The 23937-nt window shown below is 45.2% G+C and overlaps 1 protein-coding gene across 2 annotated transcripts in view; it reads left to right on the forward strand.

The window, feature by feature from the left end:
• The first annotated feature begins 1749 nt into the window (after positions 1 to 1749).
• CPT1A (carnitine palmitoyltransferase 1A) overlaps positions 1750 to 23937 on the forward strand; it is a 129394-nt gene continuing 107206 nt past the window's right edge. For both annotated transcript variants that reach the window (XM_063944353.1, XM_063944354.1), the window contains exon 1: positions 1750 to 1931. The gene's annotated coding sequence lies outside the window, so the exon portion shown is untranslated. The remainder of the gene's footprint in view (positions 1932 to 23937) is intronic.

Here is a 23937-nt window from a genome sequence, read left to right on the forward strand (position 1 = left end):
TGTTTCATCACCGTCGACACTAGATTCAGTGTCTGTGTCTGGGTCTGTGTCGACCGACTGAGGTAAAGGGCGCTTTACAGCCCCTGACGGTGTCTGAGACGCCTGGGCAGGTACTAACTGGTTTGCCGGCCGTCTCATGTCGTCAACTGATTTTTGTAATGTGCTGACATTATCACGTAATTCCATAAACAAAGCCATCCATTCCGGTGTCGACTCCCTGGGGGGTGACATCACCATTATCGGCAATTGCTCTGCCTCCACACCAACATCGTCCTTATGCATGTCGACACACACGTTCCGACACACAGCAGACACACAGGGAATGCTCTTATCGAAGACAGGACCCCACTAGCCCTTTGGGGAGACAGAGGGAGAGTTTGCCAGCACACACCCAAGCGCTATAATATATATGGGAACAACCTTATATAAGTGTTGTTCCTTATAGCAGCTTAAATATATCAAAATATCGCCAAAAAATGCCCCCCCTCTCTGTTTTACCCTGTTTCTGTAGTGCAGTGCAGGGGAGAGTCCTGGGAGCCTTCCTCACAGCGGAGCTGAGCAGGAAAATGGCGCTGTGTGCTGAGGAGAATAAGCCCCGCCCCCTATTTCGGCGGGCTTTTCTCCCGGAGTTTTAGATATCTGGCATGGGTTAAATACATACATATAGCCTCAATGGCTATATGTGATGTATTCTTTTGCCATAAAGGTATTAAATATTGCTGCCCAGGGCGCCCCCCAGCAGCGCCCTGCACCCTCCGTGACCGCTTGGTGTGAAGTGTGTGACAACAATGGCGCACAGCTGCAGTGCTGTGCGCTACCTTCATGAAGACTGAAGAGCCTTCTGCCGCCTGTTTCCGGACCTTCAATCTTCAGCATCTGTAAGGGGGGTCGGCGGCGCGGCTCCGGGACGAACCCCAGGGTGAGACCTGTGTTCCGACTCCCTCTGGAGCTAATGGTGTCCAGTAGCCTAAGAATCCAATCCATCCTGCACGCAAGTGAGTTGAAATTCTCTCCCCTAAGTCCCTCGATGCAGTGAGCCTGTTGCCAGCAGGACTCACTGAAAATAAAAAACCTAAAAACTTTTTCTAAGCAGCTCTTTAGGAGAGCCACCTAGATTGCACCCTGCTCGGACGGGCACAAAAACCTAACTGAGGCTTGGAGGAGGGTCATAGGGGGAGGAGCCAGTACACACCACCTAATCCTAAAGCTTTATTTTTGTGCCCTGTCTCCTGCGGAGCCGCTATTCCCCATGGTCCTGACGGAGTCCCCAGCATCCACTTAGGACGTTAGAGAAAGTACGTTATCCTGATCTTTGGTTTCCTGACAGTGGCTACAGATACATATGACTCAGGTGGAAAGGTCTCTCAGCAACCTTAAGGCTCAAGTCCAGAACATCGGACCCCCTGAGCTAGCAGTTTTACTATCCATGTGGGCATGTAACCTGTGGCGACCATGTCCGATGAGTGACGAGCAAAGTGAGCCCGCGAGAGCACACGTTCTAATGCTCTGAACAGGTTTAATGATGTTCTGCAGCAGTTTAGTTATGCTGATCCAGGGGGTCCCATGTTCTGAACTTGAACCCAACCTTAATTCTATTCTAAGCATTATATTAGATTCTGCACACAAGCCCCATTTCCTTCCCAGCAGCTGAATAAAGCAGCAGGGGAACAATGCTAGGGTTTCATAACCAACTCCTCTTCCCAATTGTCAGTTTGAATGAAATTCCATCCTTGCTGCAAGGAAGCCCCAGCACCAGCCTGTGTATAGTCAGTGTGTAACAGGAAACAATGCTTGCCCCGCCTGCTGGTAGGAAGGGACTGGGCTGGGCCAGTGGGCTGACCCTCCATTCTGTTTAGTATTGCTGGGGAGAGAGGTTGGGGATTTGCAGAGCTCCTGGCTGCAGCAGCTTGTCAAGGGATAAGTAAAGACAGGTAATGATGTCCTTCCTTCCTTACTGCATATAATTCCGATTCTGTTGCTGGAGAGAAGTGTGATTTCTCCTGTGGTAGACAAGGCTTCATCTTGCTGATACCATGTACTATATGCAGGTGATAACTCACTGACAGGGTGGCACACTGGAGTGTATGCTGGGGTCACCCTGCCAGAGCCGACTGCATGCTGTGTCGACAGCAACTGAATCCAGGCCTCCAGTAATCTCAGCTGTGGGATAGTTTCTTACAGCAGTGGGGTTATATATAATATGCCATGTTCTCATTATATGCAGGTCAGATTGTACCTCTTTATGGCTCTGTAAGGTGCTTATGCTTAATGCTGGTCTTTGGGAGCGTTGGAATGTCAGCTTGTGCGGGTCACGCTAACCTTATGCTCATTATCACTGTACAAGCCTCACTTTTATATTACATATCTGTAGCAATACATACACATATACAATGTTACTAATGGTATGAGATTATAAAATGCAGCAGGCTGTATACAACATGCAACTACATAGAGTGCATTCATTACAGCTGCTAGGGGTTACAGGTAAACATCTGATTGCAAGCTCTTCTGTCTAGGTCCTTTTTACCATCGTTTGTTTTCTTATGTGTATTATACATACATGTGAAGGGTTACAGGAGCGTAATAAATGCATGTGTATGGTGGTGACAGTATAGCACTGGGAGATGCATGCTCCATACAGGGAAATATTTGGTTATACTATATCGTGATTTCTGTGTGACAGGTGACTGGGGGGGGCGATATGATCTGCAGAAATGCAAGTGGTGTCCATTGAATGATGTGCACGGATATTGCTCCTTCCAGAGCATCACAGAAGCCAGCAGCAGCCGCCTCCTGTAGCAGCAGCAGCACACGCTGCAGAGCTGTGACCTTTTACCTACTTTCCTTTTGGTTGATTCTATTTCGGAGTGGGAGAAGGGACCTTGTGACGTATCTAGGGGAGGAGACACGTCACCAGGGGGAGGAGCTACGGACGAACAGGGTACCCGAAAAGTACCCTCGCGGGCTCGCTTCGCTCGCCGCGCTTCGGGCTCCTTCGCTCGCCACCTGATTACTAAAGGTAATAGTTGGTGGCATGGATAGTAGAGGAACTATCCCGCTGGCCTTTCTCCTCCCCCTTGTGTTGTGACTCCTCCCCCAGACGGAAAGGTCCCTTAGCCCACTTGATTCTAGCATCTACCCTTTTTTTTTCTCAGGCAGCAGCCGTCATGTGGTTTAGTTTGAGGGGGTTGGTAATGGCTGACGTCACGCAGGGGCGGAGCCTGTGACAGGAGCGCATCATCATCATCCTCTCTCTCTGTGTGTGCCCTTGACTAATAAGAGGAATGTGTGTAGCACTGTAGCTGCTATAATATAGGGACAATGGAGGAAATGTACAAATGTGACCTGACAATGTGCAAAGTCCTTTCAGGCCCTCCCTGTCCCTGCATTGTTATGAATGCATGTCTGCTGCTGTGTAGTAGTAGTGGTGGTAACAATACTACAATTGCTGCTCTATAAATAGAATGTGCCTGTATGCTGCTTGATTCCATGCACTGTAGTGGCCGTACACTAGAGTGCATTCTATATGTTATCCATATACATGTTGCAGGGTTGGTCTGTTGGGAGGGAATGTAACTATATGCCATGGATCCCCTCTGTGGTCATCTAGTGACAGGGGAATATGGTGGCTGTCTGAAAATGAATCTGACTTTTTTTTGTCTATAAACAGAACAGGTGCCACGCAGCTCTTGAATCCTGCTCTGTCTGATATTACTAAGCTAAAATGAGTAGAGAAATTAATGTGTATCTATAATAAACTATGTGTGTGTATACATACATACATACATACATACATACATACATACATACATACTAGTAAAATTGACGAGTCACCTCAGCTGCCCCCCTCCCCACGATACTTGCTGGTCTTTCTGACCGCCTGTCCAGTCTCCGACACTGCGGTGGGAGCCTTCAAGCTTTCACTTTACATGACAGAGATGAGACAGACCACTCTCCATTTTATAGTTATAAGTCCGTGTACACCCTCGTTACATTACACTACATTGCGTAGCACTTTCCATGCTGTTTGGGCCAATTGTATTAGTAGTAACTGGCAATAATCCAGTTCATAGAACAGCTTGTTAGCGTGCATTGTGTTATGATGCAAGGGTTTCCTGACACATTACAAATACAGTAATAGCCACACACTGACACACAGCAGAACAACAAAGTTCCTATTTGTGTCTGTGGGTGTATATTAATTCGGGCGCAGATACTGTTTCTAATTACTCTGAATGGTCAACAAGAATAAAAAACTTTTATGCAGCTCCCACTTGGTAATCTGAACTAATACCAATTGGTTAATTACAATAAATACATAGAAAGAGAGCGCATGCAGTTTTAATTATTTTAATTATATTTTTAAAAAAAGACAAGAAATGTCTAATCAACATGTGCATACTAATACTTAAAAATACTATGAGAACAATACCCTTTATTACGCTATTACAATAGTAGTAATTAATTTTCCACACCTAAAGAGACCACATTGCTGTATTAACTTGTAGTCACAGTTTGGTAACGATTTAGATTCCAAAATCAGTTTTGTGGCAGCTTATATAGCTATAATAGCTGTCTGTCCTGCATCATCCAGAGCCACTCACTTAGATGGATAAATTTGTATTTATTCCAAGGGACGTACAGGTTGAGTATCCCATATCCAAATATTCCGAAATACGGAATATTCCGAAATACGGACTTTTTTGAGTGAGATAGTGAAACCTTTGTTTTCTGATGGCTCAATGTACACAAACTTTGTTTAATACACAAAGTTATTAAAAATATTGTATTAAATGACCTTCAGGCTGTGTGTGTAATGTGTATATGAAACATAAATGAATTGTGTGAATGTAGACACACTTTGTTTAATGCACAAAGTTATAAAAAATATTGGCTAAAATTACCTTCAGGCTGTGTGTATAATGTGTATATGTAACATAAATGCATTCTGTGCTTAGACTTGGGTCCCATCACCATGATATCTCATTATGGTATGCAATTATTCCAAAATACGGAAAAATCCGATATCCAAAATACCTCTGGTCCCAAGCATTTTGGATAAGGGATACTCAACCTGTAATAAAAATGTAACTGTTGTGGATTCAGGTACCGTGTCTCACCTCATTTGTTTCCAGAATAATTTGTAGCCCACCTTGATACTCTCCTGTTGGGAGTGCTATTAACCCCTGCTAAGGGTAAAGATGACACAACCAAAAGCCGGCTCCCGGCTGCAGCGCCGTGCTGTTGCGCTATCCCCGTTACAGCCGTCCGTCTGCTCTTTGCCGTAGCACAGGCTGCTTATGCGTGATGTTTGGAGCGGAGCTCAGCTCTCGGCTGCAGCAACGTGCCGCTGGAAAGTACCTTACTGGGGCTGTGCGTCTTAGGCTGACACGGTAAGTGGATGTCACTGGAACTTGATGCGGCAAGCTTAAGGCGGTGTGTGTAGTCCAGCGATCCGAGGGTTTGTCTCAGAGTACTAAGGCAGAGTGCTCTTAACGCGTATCTCCGTTGTAAAAGTCTAACGGTTTCATCAGAAGATAATCACCCTTCTTTAGCACCTCTATTTAAACTAGATATCCTCCAATCCACAGCTTCTTTTCATTATCGGAGACAGGTGTGTTTTTAGGTGTGTATGCACACAATTATCTCCTTGTGACCAACTTCATTGAACAGTTTAAAATATATATAGTGTATACTACTGAATCACAGGCTGATTCTGTCTGGAATCAGCATCGCCGCGAGTAGTTAAGTCGGAGAATGCCCGTTCTCCCGACAAAACTACCTGTTAAGTCGGCGAGAACGGGCTTTCGCCGACTTAACTTTAGCTGAATTGAATAGCGTCGGGAGCTAATTCCCGGCGCTATTCTTAAGTTGCCGAATTGAATCGACCCCAAAGTGATAGTAACGAGTAAGCCGCCTGTATTTACCATTACTTGCCCCTCCAGTGAGGTCCTGCGTTGTCTCTGTCCTCGTCAGCGTCCTCCGCTGTGTTGCTGGCTGCCTACATCTGCCAGCGACTGGCTAATGAGCAATGTGAATGCGCAACATCCATCTTGCAGGCAGTAGTGAGAGGTGAGAATGAAGAGTGAGGAGAGAGCCAGACAGGAAGGGGTTGCAGTAGCTGAAGTGGGAAATGACAGAATAAAGGAGCATCCTGGTAAGAAAAGGACATTGCTGTGTTCTAACTAGCCATCAGAATTGCAGATGTCAGTATTGGGAGAGTTATCCCTGTGGAGATAGCAGGGAGAAGGTTACACAGGATAGCACAGAGTAGTTCAAATTGTGAGTGAATTGAGAGTTATCATTGTAGTGGTGGAACTAGAGGGTAAATGAGTCCACCTTTCACCAGTTCATAGATACATATTTTACACAGCGCTTTACAGAGAATGATGTATATTAGTGTTCATTCTAGCACCCTGCACCTTTCAAAATCCGTGCAGTTCCTCTTTCCTGCCTGCTGTGATGCTTCTCAGAACACTCTGATCTCTTAATCAGTGATGTGATACAGGCCCGTGTGTGCTGAGGAGCACCAGAGCAGAGAGCGACACCTCGGGCAGGAAAGAGGAACTGCACAAGATTTGAAAGGTTCAGGGTGCTAGAATTAATATATATATATATATATATATATATATATATATATATATATATATATATATATATATATATATATATATATATATATATATATATATATATATATATATATATATATATATATATATATATATATATATATATATATATATATATATATATATATATATATACATACACTTCACAGCGATAATGTCCTGATCAAAGTAGAACCATTGGCTACAGTGTTGTGAAGTGTTAATGCTAACCATTGTGCCACCTGGCCTAATATTATGGTGGTCACACCCAATGAGATTAGTTTGTCCCTTATTGTAGTGTGTATCCTGAAGTATATTACAAATAGATTGGATTAAGGGGAATGTCCGGAATTGTGATGCCTGCATTTATGGTCATCTTTCTTCAGCAGTAACAGTCCCATTCATGCTGGTGATGCAACTGAATGACTGAATTTTGTCCATTTTGCCCACCTCCTCTATAGCCAAATTGGAACCTAATCCTGATTTGAAGTTATTAGCCCATATTGCCTCTTTCTCTGACGTCCTAAGTGGATGCTGGGGACTCCGTCAGGACCATGGGGAATAGCGGCTCCGCAGGAGACTGGGCACAAAAATAAAAGCTTTAGGATCAGGTGGTGTGCACTGGCTCCTCCCCCTATGACCCTCCTCCAAGCCTCAGTTAGGTTTTTGTGCCCGGCCGAGAAGGGTGCAATCTAGGTGGCTCTCCTAAAGAGCTGCTTAGAGTAAAAGTTTTGTTAGGTTTTTTATTTTCAGTGAGTCCTGCTGGCAACAGGCTCACTGCAACGAGGGACTTAGGGGAGAAGAAGTGAACTCACCTGCGTGCAGGATGGATTGGCTTCTTAGGCTACTGGACACTAGCTCCAGAGGGACGATCACGGGTACAGCCTGGATGGGTCACCGGAGCCGCGCCGCCGACCCCCTTGCAGATGCTGAAGAGAGAAGAGGTCCAGAAATCGGCGGCTGAAGACTTCTCAGTCTTCATGAGGTAGCGCACAGCACTGCAGCTGTGCGCCATTGCTCTCAGCACACTTCACACCAACGGTCACTGAGGGTGCAGGGCGCTTGGGGGGGCGCCCTGGGCAGCAATGAAAGTACCTATGCTGGCTAAAAATACATCACATATAGCCCCTGGGGCTATATGGATGTATTTAACCCCTGCCAGGTTGTCAGAAAAACGGGAGAAGAAGCCCGCCGAAAAGGGGGCGGGGCCTATTCTCCTCAGCACACAGCGCCATTTTCCTACACAGCTCCGCTGCTAGGAAGGCTCCCAGGCTCTCCCCTGCACTGCACTACAGAAACAGGGTTAAAACAGAGAGGGGGGGCACTTATTTGGCGATATTATTATATATTAAGATGCTATAAGGGAAAACACTTATATAAGGTTGTCCCTGTATAATATAGCGGTTTGGTGTGTGCTGGCAAACTCTCCCTCTGTCTCCCCAAAGGGCTAGTGGGGTCCTGTCCTCTATCAGAGCATTCCCTGTGTGTGTGCTGTGTGTCGGTACGTGTGTGTCGACATGTATGAGGACGATGTTGGTGAGGAGGCGGAGCAATTGCCTGTAATGGTGATGTCACTCTCTAGGGAGTCGACACCGGAATGGATGGCTTATTTAGGGAATTACGTGATAATGTCAACACGCTGCAAGGTCGGTTGACGACATGAGACGGCCGGCAAACCAATTAGTACCTGTCCAGGCGTCTCAAACACCGTCAGGGGCTTTAAAACGCCCATTTACCTCAGTCGGTCGACACAGACACGGACACTGACTCCAGTGTCGACGGTGAAGAAACAAACGTATTTTCCATTTGGGCCACACGTTACATGTTAAGGGCAATGAAGGAGGTGTTACATATTTCTGATACTACAAGTACCACAAAAGAGGGTATTATGTGGGGTGTGAAAAAACTACCTGTAGTTTTTCCTGAATCAGATAAATTAAATGAAGTGTGTGATGATGCGTGGGTTTCCCCCGATAGAAAATTATTGGCGTTATACCCTTTCCCGCCAGAAGTTAGGGCGCGTTGGGAAACACCCCTTAGGGTGGATAAGGCGCTCACACGCTTATCAAAACAAGTGGCATTACCGTCTCCAGATACGGCCGCCCTCAAGGAGCCAGCTGATAGGAGGCTGGAAAATATCCTAAAAAGTATATACACACATACTGGTGTTATACTGCGACCAGCGATCGCCTCAGCCTGGATGTGCAGCGCTGGGGTGGCTTGGTCGGATTCCCTGACTGAAAATATTGATACCCTTGACAGGGACAGTATTTTATTGACTATAGAGCATTTAAAGGATGCATTTCTATATATGCGAGATGCACAGAGGGATATTTGTACTCTGGCATCAAGAGTAAGTGCGATGTCCAGAAGATGTTTATGGACACGACAGTGGTCAGGTGATGCAGATTCCAAACGGCACATGGAAGTATTGCCGTATAAAGGGGAGGAGTTATTTGGGGTCGGTCCATCGGACCTGGTGGCCACGGCAACAGCTGAAAAATCCACCTTTTTTACCCCAAGTCACATCTCAGCAGAAAAAGACACCGTCTTTTCAGCCTCAGTCCTTTCGTCCCCATAAGGGCAAGCAGGCAAAAGGCCAGTCATATCTGCCCAGGGATAGAGGAAAGGGAAGAAGACTGCAGCAGGCAGCCCATTCCCAGGAACAGAAGCCCTCCACCGCTTTTGCCAAGTCCTCAGCATGACGCTGGGGCCGTACAAGCGGACTCAGGTGCGGTGGGGGGTCGTCTCAAGAGTTTCAGCGCGCAGTGGGCTCACTCGCAAGTGGACCCCTGGATCCTACAAGTAGTATCCCAGGGGTACAGATTGGAAATTCGAGACGTCTCCCCCTCGCAGGTTCCTGAAGTCTGCTTTACCAACGTCTCCCTCCGACAGGGAGGCAGTATTGGAAACAATTCACAAGCTGTATTCCCAGCAGGTGATAATCAAAGTACCCCTCCTACAACAAGGAAAGGGGTATTATTCCACACTATATTGTGGTACTGAAGCCAGACGGCTCGGTGAGACCTATTCTAAATCTGAAATATTTGAACATTTACATACAAAGGTTCAAATCAAGATGGAGTCACTCGGAGCAGTGATAGCGAACCAGGAAGAAGGGGACTATATGGTGTCCCTGGACATCAAGGATGCTTACCTCCATGTCCCAATTTGCCCTTCTCACCAAGGGTACCTCAGGTTCGTGGTACAAAACTGTCACTATCAGTTTCAGACGCTGCCGTTTGGATTGTCCACGGCACCCCGGGTCTTTACCAAGGTAATGGCCGAAATGATGATTCTTCTTCAAAGAAAAGGCGTCTTAATTATCCCTTACTTGGACGATCTCCTGATAAGGGCAAGGTCCAGAGAACAGTTGGAGGTCGGAGTAGCACTATCTCAAGTAGTTCTACGACAGCACGGGTGGATTCTAAATATTCCAAAATCGCAGCTGTCTCCGACGACACGTCTGCTGTTCCTAGGGATGATTCTGGACACAGTCCAGAAAAAGGTGTTTCTCCCGGAGGAGAAAGCCAGGGAGTTATCCGAGCTAGTCAGGAACCTCCTAAAACCAGGAAAAGTGTCAGTGCATCATTGCACAAGGGTCCTGGGAAAAATGGTGGCTTCTTACGAAGCGATTCCATTCGGCAGATTTCACGCAAGAACTTTTCAGTGGGATCTGCTGGAAAAATGGTCCGGATCGCATCTTCAGATGCATCAGCGGATAACCCTGTCTCCAAGGACAAGGGTGTCTCTTCTGTGGTGGCTGCAGAGTGCTCATCTACTAAAGGGTCACAGATTCGGCATTCAGGACTGGGTCCTGGTGACCACGGATGCCAGCCTGAAAGGCTGGGGAGCAGTCACACAAGGAAAAAATTTCCAGGGAGTTTGATCAAGTCTGGAGACTCCTCTCCACATAAATATACTGGAGCTAAGAGCAATTTACAATGCTCTAAGCTTAGCAAGACCTCTGCTTCAAGGTCAGCCGGTATTGATCCAGTGGGACAACATCACGGCAGTCGCCCACGTAAACAGACAGGGCGGCACAAGAAGCAGGAGGGCAATGGCAGAAACTGCAAGGATTCTTCGCTGGGCGGAAAATCATGTGATAGCACTGTCAGCAGTGTTCATTCCGGGAGTGGACAACTGGGAAGCAGACTTCCTCAGCACGACCTCCACCCGGGAGAGTGGGGACTTCATCGGGAAGTCTTCCACATGATTGTGAACCGTTGGGAAAGACCAAAGGTGGACATGATGGCGTCCCGCCTGAACAAAAAACTGGACAGGTATTGCGCCAGGTCAAGAGACCCTCAGGCAATAGCTGTGGACGTTCTGGTAACACCGTGGGTGTACCAGTCGGTGTATGTGTTCCCTCCTCTGCTTCTCATACCTAAGGTACTGAGAATTATAAGACGTAGAGGAGTAAGAACTATACTCGTGGCTCCGGATTGGCCAAGAAGGACTTGGTACCCGGAACTTCAAGAGATGCTCACAGAGGACTCATGGCCTCTGCCGCTAAGAAGGGACTTGCTTCAGCAAGTACCATGTCTGTTCCAAGACTTACCGCGGCTGCGTTTGACGGCATGGCGGTTGAACGCCGGATCCTAAGGGAAAAAGGCATTCCGGAAGAGGTCATTCCTACCCTGGTCAAAGCCAGGAAGGAGGTGACCGCACAACATTATCACCACATGTGGCGAAAATATGTTGCGTGGTGTGAGGCCAGGAAGGCCCCATGAAGAAATTTCAACTCGGTCGATTCCTGCATTTCCTGCAAACAGGAGTGTCTATGGGCCTCAAATTGGGGTCCATTAAGGTTCAAATTTCGGCCCTGTCGATTTTCTTCCAGAAAGAATTGGCTTCAGTTCCTGAAGTCGAGAAGTTTGTCAAGGGAGTACTGCATATACAACCCCCTTTTGTGGCACTGTGGGATCTCAACGTAGTTCTGGGATTCCTCAAATCACATTGGTTTAAACCGCTCAAATCTGTGGATTTGAAATATCTCACATGGAAAGTGACCATGATGTTGGCCCTGGCCTCGGCCAGGCGAGTGTCAAAATTGGCGGCTTTGTCTCACAAAAGCCCATATCTGATTGTCCATTCGGACAGGGCAGAGCTGCGGACTCGTCCCCAGTTTCTCCCTAAGGTGGTGTCAGCGTTTCACCTGAACCAGCTTATTGTGGTACCTGCGGCTACTAGGGACTTGGAGGACTCCAAGTTGCTAGATGTTGTCAGGGCCCTGAAAATATAGGTTTCCAGGACGGCTGGAGTCAGGAAAACTGACTTGCTGTTATCCTGTATGCACCCAACAAACTGGGTGCTCTTGCTTCTAAGCAGACGATTGCTAGTTGGATGTGTAGTACAATTCAGCTTGCACATTCTGTGGCAGGCCTGCCACAGCCAAAATATGTAAATGCCCATTCCACAAGGAAGGTGGGCTCATCTTGGGCGGCTGCCCGAGGGGTCTCGGCTTTACAACTTTGCCGAGCTGCTACTTGGTCAGGGGCACACCCTGGCTGAGGAGGACCTGGAGTTCTCTCACTCGGTGCTGCAGAGTCATCCGCACTCTCCCGCCCGTTTGGGAGCTTTGGTATAATCCCCATGGTCCTGACGGAGTCCCCAGCATCCACTTAGGACGTCAGAGAAAATAAGAATTTACTTACCGATAATTCTATTTCTCGTAGTCCGTAGTGGATGCTGGGCGCCCATCCCAAGTGCGGATTGTCTGCAATACTTGTACATAGTTATTGTTACAAAAATCGGGTTATTATTGTTGTGAGCCATCTTTTCAGAGGCTCCGCTGTTATCATGCTGTTAACTGGGTTCAGATCACAAGTTGTACAGTGTGATTGGTGTGGCTGGTATGAGTCTTACCCGGGATTCAAAATCCTTCCTTATTGTGTACGCTCGTCCGGGCACAGTATCCTAACTGAGGCTTGGAGGAGGGTCATAGGGGGAGGAGCCAGTGCACACCACCTGATCCTAAAGCTTTTACTTTTGTGCCCTGTCTCCTGCGGAGCCGCTATTCCCCATGGTCCTGACGGAGTCCCCAGCATCCACTACGGACTACGAGAAATAGAATTATCGGTAAGTAAATTCTTATTTTTTCAAGTCAGTGTATTTTAGATTTGTTTCAAAGTCTTGCATATAGAACCCATCTGCCCATGTTATCATCCTGTCATTCACATTAATCAGTGATTAGGGTTTTCTGTGATTTAATTCTTCGTACAAAGGGGGTAATTCAGAGTTGATCGCAGCAACAAATTTGTTAGCAGTTGGGCAAAGCCATGGGGGTCATTCTGAGTTGATCGCATGTAGCAACTTTTTGCTGCCCGTGCAATCAACTAGACGCTGCCTATGGGGCAGTGTATTTCTGCATAGCGGGGCTGCGATCGCTTCTGCATCCCTGCTATGCAAAAAAAGATTCTTGTAAAACAAGACCAGAGTAAGAGTAACTTACCCTGTGCGATCGATCCAGCGATGCAGGTCCCGGCATTGACGACAGACATCCGCCCTCCAAATGCCTGGAGAAGCCTGCGTTGGACTCCCCACTCCCAGAAAACGGTGAGTATCCGCCCCGGAATGCCTCCCCGGATGTCAATCTTCTTGTGATCATGCTAGCGATCACTTTCTTCTGCTCGTTGCCCGGCGACAGCTGTCGCTGGGCAACTACACGCGTGCGCATTCCGAGCGCCATGCAGCCGCAGTCCCAACCCGTTCGCACCACTGCGACAACCAGCAGTGTGCGAGTGGGTCGGAATGACCCCCCATTTGCACTGCAGGTGGGGCAGATATAACGTGCAGAGGGAGTTAGATTTGGGTGGGTTATATTGTTTCTGTGCAGGGTAAATACTGGCTGCTTTATTTTTACACTGCAATTTAGATTTCAGTTTGAACACACCCCACCCAAATCTAACTCTCTCTGCACATGTTACATCTGCCCCCTTCTCTCTGCAGTGCACATGGTTTTGCCCAACTGCTTACAAATTTGCTGCTGCGTTCAACTCTGAATTACCCTCAAAGTCTGGTGTCTCATTACTGGAGATTATGGTGGCCAATCCCGGGATCGGGATCAGCGAGATCCCAGGATTTAGGGCCAAAAATGTCTGATCCCTCAATCCCGGGGATTGAGGAATCAGCGTTGTGCTTCCACAGGATGCTCAGATGCTGCCCGGCTTCCTTCTTCCGGCTCCGCAGCGCAGCTTGAGAGGTCACGCTGCACCGTCAGCTGCTTCAGGGAGCCGCCAGGAGAGAGCAGAGGATGTTCCCTACCCGCCCCCGGTATATGGTGAGTTATGTCGGCGGGGCGGCCACATAGTTAAAAGCCAATCCTGGGTATCCCAGAAATTCCGGGATTGGCCATTTTTCAATCCCGATACCCGGAATTGAAAAAATGGCCCGGGATTGGCTTCCCTACTGGAGATTAGCGATCAGGATGATGAATGCAAAACATGAAGTGACATTTGCTGTCTGGATAGCAGGGAGCTCCCAGTGTAGCTCCAGACACCATCCAAAAATATATTTTGTGTAAGTACTACAAATAAATGGGAAATCAAATTATGATACGCAGTCCCAAATCAGTGGGGAAAGAATAGATCTGTGTTTTCCAGCCTAGCAAATGTGTGTCCACATATTTTCTAAAATACATAGATTTAAGTGGAAAGTGTTCTTTCATGTGGATACTCAAAAGACACAGAGCACCACTTGGCTACGCGTTTCTGAGACGGCTGCCTGCTTCATCAGGAGAGACTTGTAAACTGTGGTAGAATGTACCGTGTCACGCGGACTTCTCAGCCCTGCCCCTGCCACTTGGTGAACGTAAGTTTGGCAATTCATTCATTTTTCTTAAGGTTATATTAAGGCAAAAAGCAAAAGTTCTTGTTATTTTGACAAAGGTCTCAACAAAAACTGACACAGGCCTGCATGCCAACATTTTGGATTTTAAGGCAGATGAGTGGCACTTTATTGCTGCTTTTTTTTATGTCTGAATTGAGCATCGCAGTTTGCATTATTATTAACAATAATAATAATTTTATTTATATAGCGCTCTTTTTCCAATAGGACTCAATACTGGAGTCCCATTAATTTGGAGGTGTGTAATAAATAAAATGTATTGCCGGATATATGTGTGTAAGTATCCGGATGATAGACAGTGTCTAGTTAGACAGTCATTAGATTGTTAGACAGACATTAGGTCAACAGGGTCAAAAGGTTGACATAAAAGGTTGAGCTAAAAAAGGTCAACACAGGTTTATTTTTTATTTTACATGTTTTTGGACTATTTCTTTCCTTCTCTATCCATGACGGCATAGGGTTGGTTATAAACCTTGTGGCGAGTGCACCGAGCCCGAAGCGTGGTGAGCGTATGCCTTTCTACAATTGGGGGTCCCAGATGACAAAACTATTCACACTAATCACAAAAATGAAAAAAAAAAAAAAATGGTGTCGACCATTTTTATGTCGACCTTTTGCACTGTCTACCTTTTTCATGTTGACATTTTGACCCTGTTGACCTAACTTCTGTCTAATGTGTCTATCTATTGACTGTCTAACTAGACACTGACTGTCTATCATCCCACACCCGTGACAGAATATATATAATGTATGTGTGTGTGTTTTTCCATACTGTGCATCAGCAGAAGTCACATCTAGAATGCAATGACTGATGTAGGCATGCAGAAGAGACTACCATGCTGCCTTGCATAGATTGTCTGTCTGCTGAGCCCTACTTGCCCAGCTGTTAGTCACTGTTGAAAGCACCCTTATTTCCCCCAGGTAAGCCTGCAGAATGACATCATTGATCCAGATCCATCTTGTCATAGTATGTTTGGATGTAGCACGTCCTTAACGCATTCTTTTATGAAGAGCAAAAGTTGATACATTCTTCTGAATCCTTTCGTTCTGGAAAGTTACACAGAAATGACAGTGACAAAATTCAGGATATGTAATTGTTCTACATAGTTGGTTGGGAAACTAGGGTTAGGTTGCAATACTTAGTCTGTAAAGGCTTCTAGCGGCATAGGGAATGACCTTATCCTACTCGAGAGGCAGATGTGATCACTGCCAGAAACAACACCTTTTATATGTAAGCCGCTTAAGGGAGACCTCTTGGATGGTTCAAAATGAAGATATTACAGCTTCCTATATTGGCTCAAGATCCCATGGTGCCACAGAAGTAATATACTAATAAGGTGTAATAATGCTAGGCGTAATTAAAAAAACAAAAAATCAGATACCACTATGGTGTCCAGAAAAACACAGTTACCCGAACTTTCTGGGTAGTAAGGAAAAGGTCCTTGCTGGATCCATCCTGAAGAATATCTTGAGTGTGTGGAATGGTAGCAGACACAGGATCAAATTCTTTTGGAAGTTTGAAAAATAATTTTGCTCTGGCTTCCAAAGTATTTCATTTACTATGTCAGAGACTTGCTTGCAAATTATCAACCACCACTGAATCTTGACACTCTCAAAGATGAGACCTTTGATTTGGATTGAAGAATATGCACCTCATGCTGAATATCTAGCCAAACGGGCAGAGGTCAAGGCCATTCCAGAGACATTCAGCATACTGCAAATCACAGGCGGTGGAACCAAATCAGATGTACCACTCTGACCTCTTGCTTTTTTCTAGATCATCTGTAAAGTTTGGGCAATGAGAGAAAGCAGGTACGCATACTTTAGTTTGTAGGTCTATGGAATTGGCCAAGCGTCTACTGAGTAGTGAACGTCTGTGTCTCCACACTCTGGTTTCTGAGGAAGCTGGTCTAAAAAATCAATCATTGCAAGGCTTTTTGCCTCTGCTTATCATCCATATTCCTCAAGATGTGAAAAGACTATTTAATATCCCTTATCCACCAAAAACCCGGGTCCGACCTGGGTAATTGTACTCTATTTCAAGCCCTGTCACAGCTGCTTGATGCTCCATTCACGCCACATGCGGGACCTGGGTTAGTGGCGGGTCTTCCGTCTGCCGGCACTTGGAGATGACATGATCACTAAGCACCAATGAGCCGGCTCTCCATAGGATTTTAGCGTGACCGGTGTCGGATGACCCATGTCCCCCCCCCCCCCTCCAATATCCTGTACTTGAGCAAATATTTCAGCGCACATTAATATTAATTGCACGCTTTAAATGCAACTATACTGGGTGAACATAGAAAAAACGTTCATTTTATAGCTGTAACATACAATATTTATTTTTCTCATTATTGGAGGGCCTTATGCATTGGATTCATGGGAAGTTTATTTCTTTGTATACAATGTTTCCTCATGTGACTGATGGCTTGAATGGAGTTGTAAGACAAAGGGATATGGGTCATTGGGTCGACAGTCATTAGGTCGACCACTGAAGGTGGACATGGGCATTAGGTTGAATGGAGTTGTAAGACAAAGGGATATGGGTCATTGGGTCGACAGTCATTAGGTCGACCACTGAAGGTGGACATGGGCATTAGGTTGACAGGTGAAAAGGTCGACATTAGTTTTTGGATTCTTTTTTTTGGTGTCGTTTTCTTCGTAAAGTGACGGGGAACCCCAATTAGTGCACCGTGTCCCCTCGCGTGACAAGCGAACTTCGGGCGAGGTGCCTCGTTTTGCTCGGCACAGGTTACCGTTCCAATCGTAGTCCACGTGGATCGTCAAGTATGGGAAAAATCAAAAAAATTAAAAGAAAAAATGTGAAAAACTCATGTCGACATTTTGACCTGTCGATATAATGACCATGTCGACCTAATGACTTGACCTAAGCTGTGTCGACCTAACGACCGTATCCCAAATAAAGCAACCGGCTCTTTGGTAAACTTATGTCCTTGGATGTTCTCTTCAAAGAAGCTGCTATGGGTAATTGCCATTAGGGTTTATACAAATATAGTGATGTTTATTAGCACTGACATTTCTTAATGAGAATAACACACCCTGCTATAGTGGAAACCAGCCCAGACAGTCTAGCGCTAGGGCTGATTGAGGATTTGGGGAACGTTGCCCGTTTTTTGTTTTCTTTTTATGTAGCCTCTCAGTCTGTATATTAACAGTTTTTTATATAGCGCAGCAAATTCCATTGCGCTTTACAACTGGACACAATTAGAAGACAAAACTGGGTAAAAACAAACCGTAATCGAGGTAGAAGGGCCCTGCTCACAAGCTTACAATCTATGGGGATATGGAGGTGAGTGGATCAAAAACAGAACTTGTAGATGAACTGAACAAGCCCACAAATGTTGCATCCTCCTGCTATAGTGAGAACCTGTCCTCCAACCTCCCTGGAAGCTTCAGGTCCTGCACTAGAAAATGTTATCAAACTTTAAGGCGCTGCATCAATTAAGCAGGGATGCTGTGTACTATGACTTCATGGAATGCAGATTCTAACTGCACCTCCATAGGCTGGTGAGGTGTGAACGGAATCGCCCGACCAGAACTGTCCATTATAAGTGCAACAAGTCTGCAAGATCTTTTGTTCATGAAATTATTTATTTATTACCAGTTATTTATATAGCACACACAATTTCCGCAGCGCTTTACAGAGAATATTCTGTCATTCACATCAGTCCCTGCCCCAGTGGAGCTTACAATCTATATTCCCTATCACATGTACACGCACACACATTCATGCTAGGGTTAATTTTTTTGTTGGGAGCCAATTAACCTACCAGTATATTTTTGGATTGTGGGAGGAAACCGGAGTACCCGGAGGAAACCCACGCAAGTACGGGGAGAATATACAAACTCCCCACAGTTAGGGCCATGGTGGGAATCGAACCCATGACCTCAGTGCTGTGAGGCAGTAATGCTAAACATTACACCATCCATACTGCCCAAATGTAATTGTATATAAATGTATTTGTTCTGTTCCAGTATTGCAGAATGTGATTGGTACCATGCATTCATATTTCTATAGCTCAACAGTAAGACGCAAGCGGCTAATTAGAATGCAGGTAGTGCTGGAGCAGTGACTTTCACTTGGCACATTCAGACTTTATGGCTACTGAAAACCAATGCCTAGCACAGAGATTTTCAACCTTTTACAACTCTTGGCACACGGAACAAGATTTAAATATTACCAAGGCACACACAAATATAATGGTGATGCATGGTCCAGTTCCGTGTCCTAGGATGTCATGTCGAAGCTTCTCCATAGGTAACGCCTGAGCCACATCTGAGAAAGCCAGAAGAGCCCAACACTGCCCGGCCCCAAAATTAGAACTGGCTCTGCAACCACTAAACCCACCAGTATTGATTGTTCCAGGGCCTCAGTAGCGGCAAAACACTGACTGGCCTGGCTGTGCTTCTATGGCGGCACACCTGGAGATTGCTCAGGGCACACTTGGTGCCACGGTACAGTGGTTGAAAAACACTGGTCTAGCAGAATATGGTTCCATTGCCAATCTTTGGGGCAATTTAATTGTTTTTGCATGCCCGATCTCCCGTCTAGAGTGATGGGTGATCAGGAGTTGCATTTCAATAAAAAAATAAAAAAATATTGTCACGCTGATCGCTCCCAAAAAGATGGGGTTTAGCAGCAAATAGTGGCTAATCCCATCTAAAGTCCTGGTCAGAGCGCCTAAACCACAGACTTTGCACACATTTCTTCTCGCTCCTCAGGAGGCTGCGCAAAGAATTGTTACCCCTGCATCTAAACAGAGCAACAATTAAATTGTTCCGTTTTGTGACCCCTAGTGGTAGCCGCGGGGCAAAACAATTGGCTTGCCCCCTTTTTGTTTTCCTACGGATGTGCTTGAAATAATCAATACAGTCAGTTTTCAAAATGAAGATATACATTTCTTGGTGTTGCCTAATGAATCGCACTCTGTAATTATTTTCCTAGAAAATAAAACAATTTTCCTAGGAATTAAAACGGATTAAACCATGTGGATGATTGCTTCAATTTACCAGTCTTATCTATTTTATATAATCTGGGTCAAGGTCTAAATCTAATGGCCTTTCCTCGTTTTATAGACGAGATGATAAAAATAAGACTTGTGGAAAAGTATGCTATAAAGCAAAGCTGCTTCCTGGCAGTGCCAACATTAAAGGTGAATCTGGTCAGGCAAAACTGAATCCGATCATTCAAATTCTATTTTCAGAAATGGAACCGTTCAATGCCTTTACAATATCTTTGCGTCAGTTGTACCTTGGAAAAATAATACGTGTAGGATGAGCCGTTCCTTTTCTTCTGTAAGGTAACAAAAAATCACTGACTTTTGACATACCGGGCAAATTTCTGTTCATCTGTTCTTGAGGTGCACTTAGCTTCTCAATATAGTGTAGCATCTGAGCGGCACCGCAGGTATGTTACTGAAAGATGAGACTGTGAGTTGAGCTGGGTACACACCTAAACGATGTAACACTATATCGCACAGCTGCACACGCTACACCAGGGGTGGCCAACCAGTCAGAGACAAAGAGCCAAGAAATCTTGTTAGGTACATCATAGAGCCGACTTCGAGCCGAAGGCGCACTTGCAAAAATGGGGTGTGACCTTGTGCCTGTTAGGCCACGCCCCTGGTATAAAATACATTGAAAAAGCCAGATCCACATAAAATATTGAAAAGCCAGGTACACATAATACACTTCAGTTCCCCCATGGGTCACTTCAGTCAGCTCCCCCATGTGTATTTGGCTCCCACAGTTCTCAGTCTACGTAGTGCTGCTGCATGTCTGGCTGGAGTGCAGCGGTTTACAGATCTCTTGTGGTCACGTGACTTTGAGTGTTGGGAGCCACATTTGAATAAAGAAAGAGCCACATGTGGCCACCACTGCACTACACAATCTGCTGTAAAACACAGCGGCATTGTACCATCTGATGTGCAGCACAACAGATGGGACGATGCGACCATCCAATACATCAAACAATGATTTGGGTGGATTTTGAGGGTGCACACTTCGTAGCAGAGCACAACATTGTCCAATATATTGCATGGTGTGTACCCAGCTTTAGTCTCGCAGCAGGAAGATCAGCAGTGACAAGAAGTGCCATAAACGTAAAGGAAGGCCAAAGTCGTTTTTCCAAGGCAGGGATCTAAAGTTAGAAAGCCTGAATCGGAGGTATAAGCAAACCCTACAGTTGAGCGATTTGTCGTCATCTATGCAGAGAGTATTTATCAGCAAAGTGTTTTACAGTCGAGGAACATTTGTGGGCGCTCTGCAGGATGGGGGAGTGGTAAGTGCCCTTCGCTAAGGGGTGAGCAGAGCTGCTCTGCTATTTTGGTGCCACCCCTTAATGGTGTCCGGCAGAGTCATCTGATTGGGCGGTGTTCTGGTAAGTACAGTCTCCCTAGCACTAACCCATCCTCAAGTGAATAACCCTAACCTCCCCATAGTCCCACAGCCTAACACTAATGTTGACATTTTGACAATGTCCGCATTTTACATGTCGACATTCTAAGAATGCTTCCATCATAACTGCGGACATTGTTATTGTCAACCATATAATTGCATCCCCAGAACCCTTGGTGGGGCATGCATTAATATCTACTCATAGCTTCATCTACTGTATCTTGCTACAAAGACGTAGGCCCACCGCATTTTCCATGGAGCGCAGAGAAATGAGTTCATTATCTCGTTTGTCTGCGTTGACGCCATTATAACCTGTCATGCTGTGTCCGCTGCCCTAATGACGTTAGTGAACTATTTTTATGTCGTTGGAATTGCAGTAGCTATACACCATACACACACACAGCCACAAAGATTGCAAATGTAATGTGTTGTCCATACAAGCTTATTATTTATACAATGGACTCTACAGCTATTTAGCTTCTAGTTACAGTAACTTGAATTTCAGCTGTTTGTAAGTGGAATTACAGATGTATTCAGTACATTGGTATGTCTGTGTGAAATAATGCGAAACTTAGAGAATAGGGAAATTATTCAGCACAATAAATACCTGCTTCCACATTTGGCTGCAAAATTTTCCATGCGTGGGGGAGCTCAGCCTGAGGTTTTCTCAGTTCTAACTCACTCACTGTACACGGCAAGATGTGAAAGGCGGAAATGGGTAGAATTAGAAACCGTGGCCTCAACCAGTAAAAAGTTCTATATTCCGTCTCTACCTCCCTCTATACTGCATTTACTTACAGTAGGTCTTTAATGAGCTAGATCAATTCCTATTCTCAGTGACGAATTGTTCCTCTGCTACGTTATCTAGAATTCCCACTGCCCATTGGCTTATCTGACAACAAGTATGTGTAGATAATCTATACCAAGGACAGCTACTGTAGGGATATCAAAGTAGTTTACGTTGAAACAGATATCTATTGTGTCAGATGTACGTGTTGGGGTGTATTAGAAAAATATTACCGTATTTGCCGGCGTATAAGACGACTGGGCGTATAAGACGACCCCCAACATTTCCACTCAAAATATAGAGTTTGTTATATACTCGCCGTATAAGACTACCCCCTTCCACACACCAAATAAAACGTAAAAGAACATCAGATTTGTGACATACTGTATATTATGACCTGATAAGAGATTTGGATAGGGAGTATTTATCAAGGTGTGCATAAGAAGGGGGGAGGGGGCAAGGAGAAAGTTGTAAAATGTCTAAAAGTATACCCCTGTGTGCATTTAGTGTTACCGATTTCACATGAGTGCCATTAGTATTAGTGCCATTACAGTACCTGTCATTGTCACCATTGTACGGCCACAACGCGACTGCAGCGCCTCCGGCCAGTCCCTGCATCTCCCTGTAATTGGCACTAGTGACCCGCCGCGGCCGCACTGGATATCGCGCGATACTGGATGGTGAGTAGAATGAGGTGAGCGGGCATCGGGAGGCCACTATGGGCCCCCGGGCGAGTATCGGAAGGCCACTATGGCAGTAATGTCTATCCCAACTGAAGTGCACCCGGCGTATAAGACGACCCCCCCACTTGGAGGCATGTTTTTCAGGGCAAAAAAGTAGTCTTATACGCCAGCAAATACTGTAGTTGGACCGGAACGACTATTATATCAATGCTTAGGAAATGGTGGAATTACCTTTTTTAATCTCTGAAACGATCTATAATATTTGTTCTAGAGCACTTGATGTGTAGAATTTGGGTATTGACGAGTCAGTCCTGCAGAGTTTCCATGTTTGGAACGTTTCAGTCTTTTTACGGAGAATTGTTTGACCACATGCTAAATATAGGCTGCCCTCCCTGTAATACGCCATGCTCCATGAACACTGCCTTCAGTTTGGCAGGAGAATTTTTTTTTTTTATACTTTTTTTTATAGATTTTGCTGAAAAGTTGTTGGTATGCGTGAGCTATTCTAAAACACACTGGGCTCATTTTAAACTCTGATTTTCCGGTACATGTGAAAGACGTAACAGTCATAGCAATTGGATTCAAACTAATATGTCAAGTACAGTATAAAGACAGTTACTGTAGGTTACAGCAAGTTGGTTAGCAGTTACCCAGACAGTGGTTATCCCACGTTATATACACGTACCACCAAGTAATATGCTGAGGTTTCTATGTGTGCAAAATGTTTTAAAAATGATTAAAGGCTCAAGTGTGGTTATTACATCTTAATCCTATTATGAGTTGGAAAGTTCAATTGCTGCCTTAATCTTGTATGATTCTGCACAGAGAATACCCTTTATTGCATATTTACATTTATTAATATAAGGGGCCACTACAGTTTTATGCTGGGGATCCGGTCTCTATGTTGACAGTGTCTAGGTCGACCACTATTAGTCGACAGTAACTAGGTCAACAGGGTCTCTAGGTCGACAGGTCAACATGAGTTTTTCACGATTTTTTTTCTTTTTTTTTTAAACTTTTTCATACTTAAAGATCCACGTGCACTACGATTGGAACGGTAATCTGTGCCGAGCGAAGGGGTAGCGGAGCGAGGCACCTTGCCCGAAGCATGGCGAGCGAAGCGAGCCATACGAGGGGACACGGTGCACTAATTGGGTTTCCCGGTCACACTATGAAGAAAACGACACAAAAATAAAAAAACTCATGTCGACTTTTTGACTTGTCGACCTAGAGACCCTGTCGACCTAGTTACTGTCGACCAATAGTGGTCGACCTAGTTACTATCTACCTTCCATACCACACCCGTTATGCTGGGAGGAAAGAAATCCTAATGGAAAAATATATATACTGTATATCATCCATACAAGTCTGTTTACTAATCTGCCGCCATAAGACAAGAAACAAAAGAATTAATAAAAGGTTTTAAAAAATATATATATAAATATGTATATGTAACGGTAAAAAGTAAACAAAAAATGCTTTACTTAAACATTTGTTCTTTGGACAGCTTCTGGTATTGCCTGGGATGGATCTTCTGAAGAGAACTGGGGTGGTACATGTTCCGTCACAATACTACTAAAGTAGCAACACA

Source organism: Pseudophryne corroboree, chromosome 11, assembly GCF_028390025.1.
Source record: "Pseudophryne corroboree isolate aPseCor3 chromosome 11, aPseCor3.hap2, whole genome shotgun sequence".
Lineage (NCBI taxonomy): Eukaryota > Metazoa > Chordata > Amphibia > Anura > Myobatrachidae > Pseudophryne > Pseudophryne corroboree.